We start from the raw sequence: 15,344 nt of genomic DNA on the forward strand, positions 1-15,344 counted from the left end.
GTCCTGTACAGTAATGACTATCATCTGATAAATTACTTAATTGCTGAGGGGAAGGGGTGTTAAACATAGTATACAAAGCTTAAGGAACAGCAATTACACTACCCCCCCCCCCCCTAATTATGTAAACAAGATGCATAAAAGCATGGTGTTTGAGGTATTAGCAACCGATGTGGTCATGAGCTGTGATTTCCAAATAAATGCCAGGGAAATGAGCATTCCCAGCTTATGTCTGAACTATTCATAAAAGAGAGAGAGTTCAGGCAAGTTAAAGACTAATTTATGAAATGTAAAACATTGTACTATTATGTGGGAATGAAACAAGTCCCTTTAAATGAAGGTTCCCTTTGTATTGGCAGCACTGACAGCCATTTCAGACTAATATGGATAAAATGGACGCTCTTCCAGACACATCTGTTTAGGTTCCTAACTGCTTTTGTGTGCATGGTTTTAAATGCAATTTTAAATCAAAGTACATCACATTGTCTCACTTGGTGGGCCCAAACTTCAAGCTGGTGAGCATACAGTGATACTAAGTCTTGTGTTTTTTCCCATGCTAGATCCTAATTAAAGGCCTTAATGTATTAACTACAGATTAAATTATTTCATATACCTGCCAGCTGAATTACAATGTTTTTCCCCGGTGAGCTTCTTTGAGGTAAGGCAGTACTCACTTAGCAAGTGTGCAGCTTCTTATCTAAGAGGACAATGCCTGTTTAAATTTTTTAAAGCTTAGTAGGAAATGCAGTAATAAAACTCATTGTAACTAATAAATGCATACACACACACTATTCTCTATGGGATATTTTTCTTTGTGTGGGAAGCAAGATAAAGAGGATACATTATACTAATAAAAGCTATTTAAAGAGTCAGGAGAGTAAAGGGTGAAAAATATACCTCATTATCAAACCAGAAAAAAACCTTTCCATCATCACAGTAGTTTTCAACAAGGAGAAATCTTGAGTTTTACTAATGTTTAAAAAGAATATAGAAATGCCTACAGTAGAAAGTAGCTAGACTAACAAGAATTTTTTAACCTTTTTCCCTCCCCTCTAAAAGTGGGAGGGAAGTCTGATGAGAAAAACGGTGATGACAAATGGTATTTACTGCTCTCTCACAGACCCAGGATGCTGCACTGGAGCACAAGGAGCACCCGGTACAGGTCCTGCTGTGCCAGCCAGAGGGACTCTACCATGATTTCAGCAAGACCTGGAGTGAGTTCAAAGGCTTCAGTAACCTCCTTTAAGTGCAGGAACATGATCTTGCACAGAGCAGCCTTCTCCTGCAGCAGCATGTGTATCTGCTTTAGCTGAGCTCTTCTTTGTCAATATTCATCAGTGGGTGCAGGCAAATAAACAAAGGCTAAGCAAAAAATGTCCAACCTTTATTTCAGTGCCCACACAGCTGCTGGATGTATGATGTGAATGACTGTGTGCTCTGGTGGGGCAATAAGTTCCTTTCATTTGGGAAAATAACTTGTTTCTTTACTCCTATGTGTCTTCAAATAGGATTAGCACCAAAACTGCTACAAAGCCTATTATATAAAAGCACTGGAAAATATAGATTTTAATGTTAAAGGCATTTCCTTGATTTTTATCAAGGTTTCTTTCTTCCAGCTTTTTCAAGACTCTTCTTTTTAAATCTAAAGCAATATTCAGATGATTAGAAATCGGTTTATATTGAAGGAGGAATTTTTAAATCTCCTTGGTTTCAAGTTATCAGGTAGCTTGAATATCCTCCCTTCTGATATATGTTAGTAGACACCTGTTCTAGGTGTCACTTTTGTACTGACAATTAAACTGGGTTCCTCAACTGATCTCATAATAGTAATCTTGCACCCTTCTAGTGTGAATTAATCTAAGCAGTACTAAAATAAAAATGTGTAGTATGAATCACAGTAAGTTCTAATTCTCACAGAACTACTTAAAGCTACAAACACCTGAAAAAAGTAAATATGTCACTGAAGTAGAGCTCACCACTTTTTGCTTTTCAGTTTTGGATGTTATTATTTAAACTGAGATGAAAAAAAGATTACAGACTGTATTCTGCAGTCATGCTGATGGAAAGCTGCTCTTGATCTCCAGGTATACAATAAAGAAGATCTTTCCAAACCTATTGTAATGGAGCTGACAGAGAATCAGCCAACTCTTTATTGCTTCATTTCTGAACAGACACCTGTAGTTAATATTTCTCTCCCCAACAGAGAGAATTATGCCTTTGAATGCGACAGTGAGCACTCAGTAGCACTTAGGATTTAGTTTTTCTTCTTTAAAAAACTATTTTTTTTTCTTTTCTTTTTTCCAGTTTATTGCTTTCTCATTTCAGCATGAAAGCATTAGGGAGAGGCGTGCTGAGTCTCTTCTGCAAAGGGTAGGATCCGGACCTCAGAGCCATAACACACCCTCAAACTATTTACTGCTGAAAACCTTGGCCCCTTGAAGAAAACATTGACAAACAGCTCAGATGGTTCCATGGAGAGAAAAGAGGTAGGACATATCTTAAGCACTTGAGAAAGGTAAATCAGAGGAAAATAAAATAGTCACAGCTCTTGCAGGCTTCCTCCTGTTCACAGAGAGACATTTTTGCAAGTTGTGTGGTGATTTTCCTTCCCTGGCTGGGGAATCCTACGCTGGAAGGAGGGGAGAGCCTTCCCTGACTCACTGCGCTTTCTCCTGCTTTGCCCTTGTGATCGTGTGTGCACAGCCAGCAAATGCTGGACGTGGCTCTGTTCTTGGCGCTTGTTAGCTGGATGACCACCGAGCTCCTTTCAGCCCAGATTTTCCTATGAGTAGGAGTGACTGTCTTAACTGAAGAGTAACATAATGCAGGAAATGCAAATAAGTTTTCTGAGGATGTCACCGAAAACCTGAGGATCCAGCCGAGTCCCTCCTTCTGGGCACCCAGGGAACTTCCCATTCCCATTATCCAGGGAAATCCCTATTGCCAGTGCAAGTCACAGCCTATGCTGGGAGGAGGAATGCTTGGATTCAGGGAGGGTGTCTGTCCCAGTGTTGTGCAGAGCTATGGGCAGCTTACCGCTGGGGCCATGGGCTGAGAGGTACAGAGCAAGAGGAGCAGCGCACGGGAAGGGGCACAGTGCTGCGTACATCATTGGGTGGGAATGGGGAGGTGGCTATGGGCAGGGGGAGAGCAGGAGTGAGCAGAGGGCTCCCACCACATCACCTGGTCTGCTGAGGTGCTGGGGCTGGTGACAGAACCCTCCTTCCCTGCCTCTTCCAGTAAATCCATCCCACTGCCTTTTCTGTACAGCATGATCTGTGGTGAAAATAGTGTATTTTATTCTAAGGAGCAATACTGAATTGTATCCTTTGAGCACTATGTGAGAAATTTGTTGGTCACATGGTCTCTATCGTACACCAGCTAATGTACAAAAAAAATAAAAAATATCCAGCTATCTGGCCTCTCAGGTGGGAGCATACAATATTAATAGAGCTTTGAAATGCATCACTGTACTCAGCAACAACATAATAGCATTATTTTTCTCCTTCAGACATCCAAAACTATAAAATAATGACTATTTTGTTTTCCAGCTGATGTAATGAATCTCAGTAGCACTGGAGTATATGCTCCATAAAGCACACCAAAGCATGACTTCAAGATTTTTGCAACTGCTGAATTACTGTGACAGCTCTTTCTCTATTTTGTTACATTCAAACTAAGCAGATGTAAAGAGAAATTGCGATACATAGCTAAATACATACATAGCAGTGGTATAGGTTATTAGTAACATTCCTTCGCTGTTGTCAAACCTATTCCTATTCTCTTTCAAACACTTGTATAGTCATGCTCAAAACATGATTAGGACTTTGTCTTTCTGTGTGTTTTTTCTGCTAAATTTCCATTTAACAGTCAGTCAATGTTCAAGAAAAATGCTTATTTTCCTAATCAACAGGCATGGGACTCTGCCTTGTCTCAGAGATCATATTAGATGTGTTTGGTCTGTACAACGTCCCCTTTACTAGTAATGCAGATTTTGCAGTCTGTACTTCAGTCTCTGCCATTTCCTCAGTTTTAGTAATGAACAAAAACCAAAAGGAGGTTGTTGGGGCAGGAACTGCACATCTTGTATCTCCACAGAGAGTGTTTGTAGAGCTGAAGGTGAAAACAGAAGAGATCAGGAAGCAAAGACCACATTTACAGAGGTGTCTGATTTGTGAGATTTTAAGTGTCAAATTGCCTAAGTCTATTGATAGCCTGCTTTTCCAGGCACTTTCAAAAAGTGTCTGGGCACCTATCTCAGTCCTTGGACATTCCTCTCTATTTATTAAGGTAAATATCTTTGAAAATCTGGCTCCACCTCTCATTTTCAAAATGATTGAAGACGAGATAGTTCATGGTTCACACAAATTGTTCTCAGAATCACATAGTTTGGCATTGCCTAACGTTGAGACTCTTCCCCTTCTTGTGTGCCAGGTGCCAGGATCCCACCATGCAGTCTCGGCAGGATAGGTCACCAAGAAAAGGATGTGCAGAATTTGGCCCATTATGTGGGCGGCTGTCTAGAATGGGAAGACTGAAAACCAGGAAAATAAGTGAAAAGTGCACACATAAATGCCCAACATACTGTATTGGCCAGAAACGGGTGTCTCCTTCTATGCAGAATCTGGGGCCAGATCCCAATCTCTGCTGCCTTCTGCCTTTGGAGCAATAAATTTGGGTGAGTGCATTTTGTAATATTAGAAGTTGCCCAAAATTTAATTAATTTGAATAAAGAAAAAAAATAGTATAATTTCCATAAATGCTGCAGGTTGAGAAGACACCAAGATGTGAACCGCCCCTGGTTTCAGGTTTGCAAACCAAAAACTTGCCCAGTATTTTGTGCAATCAAAACCACACCCCTTTCCCTTCAGTTCTGATTTATTAACTAGAAAGCTGTCATATCATTCCCTCTCTCCATGGTTGCTAGTACTATCTACAGTTTGAGATAGCATAAAAGAAAGCTTGCTGTGCCAAAGATGGCAGTGATTATCTTTTTCATTTTTTAACATGGTTATCATTTTCATATTTCTGTGTTTTCCAGTTCTGAAATGAATCATACGAGGAAAAACATAAAAACCTTCATATTAAATTGGTCTCAGAACACGAAGAAAAAAACATCCACCACACCCTGTGATTAATTCATTAATCCCTTTCAAAACAAGTAATCTAATTAGCTTGCAAACAAGAACATGATGCATACGTGGCTCTTCAAATAGTGTTGACATACTGAATAGTTCAGATTCCTGTGATACACAGCCTTTCACTTGCTGCTTCCAGTTCCAGTAAGACCCAAGACCAGAATGTTTTTGCTTTCGAAGGTCACTTGATGCTCAATATGCAATGAGCTTGTGGTCCAAGGCTGGGACGTAAAGAACACATCTATTCAAAGAAAGTTGAAATTTCAAGTGCCTCTAACTGGCAGCCCTAAACACTGTTGACTAAAAATTATGCAGATGGTAGAAGATGTGAACGTGTCATTTGGCCTCTTCATAAGCACTAAAACTCAATCAAAAGTTCAATAGTTCATGCCATATATATGTATTTGTACACATGGAGAAAGAGAGCCGAGGGAAGCAGGCTGCCGGGTGAAGAATGCAAGGGGAGAGAGGTCTGTCAGCTCAGCTGAGAGAGCTCCAGCACACGAGAGCCCACAGAGCAGCAGTAAGGATAATTAAGGGTAATAGTCTGGGGGCAGGGGCAGGAACCGGAGCTGAATTTCATGTGCACCTACCATCCAACTGAAAGGCAATCCAGAAAAAGTACCCAATAAAAACATTGCCATTCTATTTTTAATGACACCGTTAGCTTTTAAAATTTCAGAAAGATCAACCAGGATGAACAGGCTGGTTTTAATCTCGTATTTTAGTACCTTTTGTCCTTAGGTGACGGTTTGATTTTTTTCCCCTGTGTATGTCTGACTTTGCTGTCATGTCACAAAATCTCAGAAATGGGACTGAGGTGAGCCTGTGGTAACCATCAAAGTCTCAGTCAAGGAACCCAAACTCTCAGTCCTTTCAGCTAAAGGAGGTGCTGCTGTGCTGAATTAATCCTTGTCATCACCCAACAGAGAGAACTTTAATTTCTCATACTGACTTCTTGACATTTTGCTAACATTTTTTTGGCACAGACTCTTATATAACTGGAATATTTTTTTTTTTCATAGTTCAACCCAGAAGATAATTTAGATGCTAGCTACGTTGTTCATTACTTTGTTTATTTCAGAAATCTGTAGGGAACACAATCAGTTACTGAGAATTAAATTCTCCCACTGACTGCTGAAAAAAGAGGAAAGGTATAAATGCTACAGTAAAGACAAGGAAGGTGAATGATCTATCACATCTACCCATGTCTGATGAAGCGTCTTCCGTCATGCCTAATACTTTGTCAGTGGCTGGGATGGGTGGAGACTAGCATGGGAAAATACATAGACACCTTATGGGTTGTGAAATGGTTCTTGCATTGGTTCCCTGCACATGAGCTGAATCAGAAAGCTGTTATGGGGCGGCCTTGTAGAAGATTATGGGAAAGGCCAGAGATTCGGGTTCATGTGCATCCAGTCACGCTAATAAAACAGAAGGGAGGTTCATGAGTGCATTGATGGTTGTGAATGACCAATGTAAGAGTAAATCACAAACGGATGGAATTTGTCCTATAGAAGCTGCCCAGTAAGAAACTTCTTGAACTTCCAAGAACATGGTCTGGAAGCAATCAGAGCACTCAATATGTGTGAAACGCAGGGCTGGTAAACAGCACTGTTTGTCAAAAACCAAAACTTCTGTCCTTTGGGTAATCCTGAAGTTCCAAATATTTTCTTCCACTGCTGGGCTGGAACAAAAATAGAAGTAGAAATACCAGATTTTTAATGAAAAACTAGTTTTGTAAGATTGAATTGCATTCCAGGTGTACCGTTTTTACTCAAAGAAGTACAAGAATAATCATGTCCAACCAAAAGGTATTGAATGTAGGGAAGCAAAATGCTTTGCTCTTTTTTCCCCTACAAGGTGTGGAGAGAAGTATGTTCTCACTGAACAGTCAGTCTCACTCAGACCGATATTTCTCAACAGAAAATTTGTTCCTTTTGCATTGCTGTGACAAAACCTAGTCAGAGATTTCATGTATACCCTGTTCAGATATATTTTCATACCAATGAGTAACATTGGAAGCCTGGCAGATGAAAAATTGGTATGATCATCTGACTAAGGAGATTATGAAGAAATACAGACAAAACCCAGTGTTACATCCTTTGAAGATCTACAAGGCCTAGCAGTTTTTTCAGGGTGCTTGTATGTCCATCATCAATGCAGTTATTGGGGATGTTTAAGTTACAGATAAGTGCCCTGGATCTGAGGCACTGGGGCTGAGGTTGAGTGGAAAAGTGAACACAAAAGAGTTTCAGCCTCTGCAGGTGCAGACTCCTTCAGAGCCTTATCACATCTCTGTGTTGTGCCCCCAGGGCTTTCAGCCTGGAGTCAGCAGTTAGCAGCCCAGTCTCAGCCTCCCATGAAGGCACCAAGGCTGTTGCTGGCCTGAAGTGACTTTGAAAATGTCGTGAAGCTGCATTTTCTTGACACTGCACATGAGCTAAGAAATCCTGTCAATGGGAAAACTGGAGACATCTCCACATCCAGCACATGGCTAAGCTTCAAGGTACGGTCTCCCAGGCGATGTACTGTCATTTCTACTTATGTTCCCCTGTGAGCAAGGCCAGTCTTTTCATGACCATTGTGCAGAGCAGGAAAGAGGAGCCATGTACATTTAGACATGTAGCTCTCACCAAGTTAATGAAAACTACTTACAAGTTAGATCATAGAGGACCTGACTGATTTGCCTAAAACAGAACAGAAAGACTGTGGTAGAAGACAAACTTCAGTTTGCGTGATTTGTACCTAATGCCAAGAAAACCAGCATCTCAAATAGGTTATGCGTTTTCGCACTAATACAGTCATATCCAGCCAGATCACAGCACAAGCAAGGCAAAGTTAGTCTGTCTGCAGAAAGATGGACATACTCTTAGTCTGTTTAGCCAAGTGTTTTCTGTTTCAAGCTTCTATGTAAATTCAATTATATGTTATATTTAGTCTTCTTACATACTTTTTTTCTGCTCTACATTAAATATTTTGATTCTTTTCTTTTAAGCACGCAGGTTTGGAATCTGCTGTAATGGAAAGAGCAGATACTGCAGCAATATTTGACATGGGCAGACACAGGTGGGAGCCTTCTCACTTATCTTTGACCCATTCCCATACCTCAAAAGTGTTTTAAAAGGTAAAATCCCACCAGTTTTTACAAGCTGTATAAATAGCCATACTATTTTTCCAAAGTGAAATCTGCTCAGCAGTTCCTCTTGCTGCACAAGACTATCCTTTTTGACTTAGAAGAACAACTTATTTGATGTTTTGCAAATTACCTGGTCCCTAAAGGTTTGTCTTCTAAAAGGCAGATGTACAGAACACAAATTATACTGAGAAATGTATAAGCATAGTGAGATCACTTGAATTCCTTTTTCTAATCATATAAAGTGGGCCCAGAAATTTCAATGTGGGTAAGAGGCTGTTCCTGTAAAACCATAATCTCAGGAACAAGCTCTTTTTTTTTTTTTAATTAATATTTTAATAATATGGTTATTAATATACCATAGTGTGAAAGAAGCTATTGTCTCCCACTTAGTTCACTTCATAAAATACTGGCTAGTCAGAAGTATTTGGAAAAAGCACAGTCGGTTCCTGCGCTTCCTAAGTCACATTTTTCCCCAAAGTGAAAATAGAAAGATTGGTTTATAGAACATTTGCAGTTTGTTTTTCTATGCACCTCTGGTTTTATAGCCCACTATTTTATGATGTTCCATAAAACTAACCCAGAAGCATCCCACCATGTTCTTCTTATTATCCAATAGTCTAACCCTCCAGCCTTTTTCCAGGCAATACTCTTAGTGAAATTCTTGGGAATTTCAATTGAGTAAAGACTAACTTCATACTATAGGATTGGGCTTCAAGACCTTCTTAGCTAATTTAACTTTTTCATTTGCTTCAGCAGTTTTAATTTCAGGCATGCCCTACTGCAACCAAATATGATGACAACGTTTTTCAGAAGACCGTACTAGCTTTGCTCCATTACTTTGCTTTCCCTAAATTTTTGCTTTGCACCATTGTACCCCATGTAACTCAGCTCATACTTTACTGCCTTTTGCTATTGATAGACACTACTTAACAACTCTTCCCACACATTTGGTAAAAAATGAAAACCAGTTAGCAGTGCCAAATAAATCAGGAAATGTTCTTTAGAAATAACAACCAGGAAAATACTGTAATAACTCTTTTGTTATTGTAATAAAGGTTTCTTTCCAAGTTCCAAAAGTCCTCTGAATGGTCTTGAGGACTGTCCATTTTCTTTTTCTCTTTTGATTGTTTTGAATCAAAAAGATGTAACGTACAGTCTCCAAACTACAACATTTCCTTCTGTAAAACCATTCTTTTACATACTTTTTTTTGAGAAACAATTTTTATGGCTCAGAAGGGGGATAAATTCACTTTTAGAAAGAGATGTCTGTCAGATTTCCCAGGTCCTGCTGTCACAGTGCTGTGAAGCTCAGCCCTTGTGGTACTGTTTCCCTTCCGCTGGGGTTTGGCAGCAGACTGGGCTGAGGAGGTGACCACCTCATGTGTTATTAGAAACAAGGTTTGGATCATACTCGGCTGGATTTGGACAGGCCAGTCACATGGCACTGTGGGACACCCACACAATCTGAATTTCCAGTATGGAGCAGACCTTACCCTGTTCCTGATACAATTCCAGCCAGGGTCAAACCACCACATTCCTTTTATTCCATTCTGGTCCGAATGTCACACAGAGCTGACATATTCCACAATGAAATGAGACATCATTTCACTAATTGCTGGAGAACAGAATGGGAAATTATACCCAATAAGCTTGACTGAGAAGTTTTTAAAAATACAAAATTGAGCCCAATTTAAGAATCATTGAAAAAGCAGATTTATCTCATTGCTCATTGCAATCAGAGATGATTCTTGGTAAGTGCTTAACTAATGCAAAGCACAAATTCCTTCACCTTCCAGGAAAGCCAGTTTTCTGTGAGACCCAACCTGCACATAATAATACAGCAAGAACCTCAGAAGTATTTGGCTGTCCGGTTCCCTCTGATATACACAGTTTCTTGGGCTTCCCTGTCAGCGTGCAGGGACTTGGAAACCTTTCAGAAGCACTGTGCCAGGCTGTAATCTTGCTTTCCAGCGCAGAAACTCCATGAGACATGCTGTTTCCCAAACAAGCGTGGTGATCACTGGCCACAGCTGCTGCAATGCCCCCTGCCCCCCATCCCGATCCTGCTTTGCACTCCCCAAAACCTTGTAAGAAGACACCTTGCCTACGTGCTCCACAGGCTCCCTCCCCCCTTGCATGCAGCCATGTGTGCTATACAACCAAAGCCCACGTTTGCTGGATCCTGAGGCACAGTGACTTGAAAAAGGGGTTCAAAAAGGCAAGATTCTAATTGTAACAAGGCAGAATTTTTTTTCCCTCTCTTTCCAGCCTGTTAGAAATACCAAGGAGTTTATCTTCAGAGTTCCCAGAGCCTTTGAGTTTATTTTTGTACAGATGGATGAAATTTCTCTTTTCATGTGAGGATATCTGGCTAATATGGAAGCAACCTGAAGAAATTTATGTTTCCTATCCATAAAAATGAATTATAAGCCTTGATCATGACCTGTTAACGCCGTACAGTAGGTGGCTAATTTTGCCTATCATCTAGTGAGGTAAAGCACTGTTAGGCTGTAACGAATGCACCCAACAAGGCTTAGCTGCTCTCTAAGCAAGTGAACGTGACATCTCACATCGGCCGCTATCATGTTATTGCCATGTGAAAAGATCCTTACCTGCTGCGGGTTGGCACTGGTCAGCTGGATGGGTCAACTAAAGACCTGTATGATATCCTTAGTGAAACAGTAGCACCGATCCATTTTTCAGCAAATTTACTGAATTCATTGCCATCTTTTGCACAGGAGCTGCCCTCCTGCTGATGAGGAAATTAGTGATTCAGCAGCTTAATAAAGCAAAGAACTGTTTAATAAGGCAAGGAACTGTTTTGAACCATTTTGATCTCTTCTGAATTGGATGGCTTAAATATTTGGAATAATACCTGAGCTTGAGCATGAGTCTTTTCCCAGATGCAAGCTACATTTTCTTTGTTTCACAAGCTGCTGATTTTCTGAGTAACTGCTTGTAGTATCTCAAGAAATACCCCAAGGATGGACAGGTAATAGGATGTTTCCTTGCTGCCCCTTCGCTTCAACCTCTTGCATGCTTGTTTCAGATGAGTTGCCAGGAAAGGGTGCCAGGAAAGTTGTTCTATCTAATTTTATCTGTAAATAGCCCACCTGAAGAAATTCTGCCAAGGGTGTGCCTATACAATTAAAAGTCTTTGCCTAGCTACAGAGTCACTAAGAGCAAGAATGAGAGGATAGGGAGAATATCAGGTTAGAAAGGAACAGTGAATGATCGGGAAGACACGAGAGAGATGACGCTCTTCTGGTTAATGCCATTTCACCCAGAGTCCTATGAACATGGCATTTACTTAGAGGTATTAGCTGCATCTCTGTGCATGTTAGTTCAGTCTCCTTTACATCTGTAGCATTTAACCTCAGATTTCGTTGTTGTGCTGAACAGATAAATAAACATTTAAAAGAACTGGTAGAAAACATTATTTTAAGCTGCAAAAAGCCCTCATAAAGCCTTAAGACAAACAAGCAAGAAATATTTCTGCCTGGGCCCCATGTCAAGCTGACACACAGCATCTTGTGGGAGGCTTGCCTTTCAGAGCTACTGTCAGATTTCTGCTCTCCAGGCAAAAGAATTTGGGATCATTTAGAAGATGATTTAGATAGTTTCTAGAGAGACAATACAAACACATTACAGCCACTGCCCAAGCAAGTGATGCAGCACTCTGTGCCATTGGGGGAATCTGCATGTCCCAGCCTTTATGTCTGACTGGGGTGGGGGGCAGGGAGATACCATGATGTGTGCTTGTCTGGGTACCAGCAGAATCTTTCAAATGCATAGGAAAGATTCAGATATGTTCAAAATCCTCGTTATTAGTTAGAAGATTACTCACCAAACAAAAGAAAAAATAAATTCAAGCATTCTCACACATTCTTTGTAAATGCTCTAGCCCCACAATATAGCCTATTTGTAGTTGAGTTTCTCCCGATCTCTCTTGTTGAAATTATTCCATAATTCAGTATTCATTGAAAGACAAAGATGTTATTAAACATAACTATATTCCAATGGAATATACAAAAGAGAGAGACTTCGATTTCAGAAGCTTGCTTCAGGGAACACTTTGTATGAAAATCTTAAGTATCTGCCATCTAAATCTCTGCCTCTCCAGAAAGAAAAAAGCAGCTTTACAGTCACATTCCAGTGTCTGGTTCATCTCCCATCTCCCATGGCCCTGTGAGTGCAAGGCTTTTCTCATGTATGTGCTCTAAGAATGCCAGCATCTAGGTGATAATGAGACATGAAAGAATGACAGCTTGGTACATCTCACCAGGGTGGTTATGAGTGAGATGTTGGTTTACTTCCAGCCATGGCTGAAGGATCTTTATTCACTTGAGGTCTTTGAAGAAGAAAGTGTGGGTATGTACAGCATTTAAAATCTCCAAAGTTAGCTGGAAATCTGAGGACCTAAATTTTGAAACAAAGTGCAGTTACAGATGAAGGATTAATTAAAGAGATTATATGTTCACCATGCCAGATGAATTACTTCACTTTAAATATTTCACGTGTATTTCTAAGTAACTGCATGTTCCCTCCAGAGAATATTATCTGACTGACTTTGGTTTTCAAATGTAATAAATCCCGTAGGTTCAATAACTGCAGCTGCTAAGCAATCCTGTTTAGTCCATTCTAACTAAACATTGCACAAGTCAGAGAAATAACCAAGGAAGTCATTCAGCTAATCAGTTCCCAGTGGTAAGGACACTTATGCTAACATAAAGGCTCCTCATCAAGCTTTAAAGATCTGTTTTTATGGCAATATGTCCAAAACTGATGCCCTGTCCCATGGAAAGTAAAGCATCATCTTGTGATTTCAATTACCTTACACTGTCACAGCGACCTCCTCCTTAGGCTACACCTCTGCCTTCTGTGAGAAGTGGGGGAGGTTTAGGTGAATCAGTTTGGAAGACAGTGAGGTTAGATGAATGTCGATCTCTTTATGAAGATACTTATTTTAACTGTTGAACACAATATCTTTGTAAAAAAGATTCTTGGTTTTGGGAGGTAAAATAATTTGATAGCATGTAAAATGCTGAATTTTCAGCAAATTCTTAAATTATACTTCAGTCCCAGTTGTATTCCCTCGACAAATCGTCTTTAAGCCAAGCAGAGGAATTATAAAATACTTAAGAAAACATTTCTGGCAAATGAAATACTGACATGGTGAGTTTATTCTCGAGTACCTCCATAAAACCAGCACGGATATTGTCCCAGTTTAATTTTTTCTCAAATCACTTTTTCAATAAAGCTTAGTAAAGTAACAAATGCAATTATTACTACAGAAATAAGGTCATGGCTGAAATGGTGTTCCTCTTGAAATTAGTGGATGGATATAATCTACCCAGTCTGTGTCTAGTGTTTCACATTATTTCTTTGTGCTTCTGTGAAAGCTGACCACCTCACCTGCCCAGGTAGGTTCCAGATATCTTCTAAACTATAACAACTTGCATGTTGAAATGATTAACTGAACACAACATGAATAAAATCCCCAGTGATGACTGATCTACATTAAAATACTGACTGATCCCTACATTTAGTCACAAAAGCAGATGATCATGAATGCATGTAAAATGGGTGTGAATTTGATAGACAAAAGGTGGTTCATGCTTATCAGAAGCTGAGGAGTATCAGAAATCGAAATATCTTGCTAAGCACAGGTGCAGTGACCTTTTTGCACCTCCAAATACTGCTCTATTGCTTTGTACCTTAAGCAGCACAAGTTGCCTGAAACAGAGAGTGTGCAGGACTCTCAATAACACCCTGTTATTGCTGGGTACATTATTATGGACTACCCTAGAGAGGTGAAGGATATAATCTTTCCCCTTTCCTTTTGTTTCATACACATTTATGCTATTATATTTTTACTCCAGCTGGGACATCTGTTAAAGACTGAGGAGACAGAAATGGAAGAGGAAATGGCTTGCTAACTCTAGATCTGTGTCTGCCAACTGGACAGGCTTAAAGATCTAATGAGAGTTAACATGTGGATGCAAAATTTTTGTGAAGTTTGCTTCTTCAAGAAAACTCGCACTCAGCCACTAACAGACTTGTGCATATAGAAAACCTTCCTCAACTTTTATTTTTCACAGGAAAGAGCAAAGTAGAGTAGAGCAACCTCATTTATACAACAAGAGGGAAAAAAACCGAGAATGAGATAGAGGATAAGAAAGATGCTGTTTTTACTGAAAACTTCCTCTAACTCTAAATGAAGAGGACAAGAAAGCTCTTAGCAGACACTTCTAGCTCTGGGTCTCAATGCAATAAGTGGCAATCCACACCAAACCAGACCAAGCTGTTTAAATGGTAGGCATTGTACCTCACCTGGAACCTCTAATGTTCTTTGCCAAATATAAATGGCGTTCATTTCCTACCATTATTACTGCTGGGTAGATAGGAAAGCACAGACTCCAACAGTCATAGCTGCTAGCCAGGGTATTACACTTCTCCTGTAAGGAGTCTGGTCTTACAATGGCAATGTCCGCATCTATGCAGTTATTTCTTATTGTCACTTTTATATTTGCTTCCACAGCAGTGCTGCCCTTCTATCCCACTTACGTTCTTGCAGATTTCTTCTGTAATGTCATCTTGATAGCAATTGCAAAAATGCAAACATAAATTGCTGGAGTTCACAGTTCAGTCTGGACTATGAGGAGCCAGATATTTTATCTAATGAGTTCATGCACAGTACTATAAGGCACTATGCCTCCATGGTGCGGAGCCTCTGTATCGGCTTGCCTTTTATTTTGACAAAATTAGACAAAACAGAGTATTGTTACTCCAGCAACTATATCTATGCAGATTGCAAGTGGCTTATCGTGTGACTTGGCGTGTTGTTTTTTTCTTTGCCCTTTGCTTGTACAAGCACTTTGTGCCTCCCACAGCAGTGCCCTGTTCTGGCAAGAGCTCCCAGGCACTCCAGAGTCTTGGCAAACAAAACCAGTCACAGGAATGTTAAATATTGAATCACTTCCCATTTGGTAGAAAATGGTGATGCATTCTTCAGCAGTTCTTTCTTATACTTACTACTTTTCTACTTCAGTTTTATAGGTCTCCTGAAG

The 15,344-nt window shown here is 40.0% G+C and overlaps 1 long non-coding RNA gene across 2 annotated transcripts; it reads left to right on the plus strand.

Annotated features, from left to right (window-relative positions):
• The first annotated feature begins 1,068 nt into the window (after positions 1-1,068).
• Positions 1,069-8,540, plus strand: LOC130147210 (uncharacterized). 2 transcript variants are annotated; one of them, XR_008821159.1, is made up of 4 exons: positions 1,069-1,211; positions 2,302-2,483; positions 4,432-7,644; positions 8,134-8,540. It is a non-coding gene; the product is annotated as an uncharacterized LOC130147210 (long non-coding RNA). The 2 variants fall into 2 exon arrangements; XR_008821158.1 differs by having other exon boundaries at positions 4,432-8,540.
• Positions 8,541-15,344: the final 6,804 nt, after the last annotated feature.

The sequence above is a fragment of the Falco biarmicus genome, chromosome 4 (assembly GCF_023638135.1).
Source record: "Falco biarmicus isolate bFalBia1 chromosome 4, bFalBia1.pri, whole genome shotgun sequence".
In the NCBI taxonomy this organism is placed as follows: Eukaryota; Metazoa; Chordata; class Aves; order Falconiformes; family Falconidae; genus Falco; species Falco biarmicus.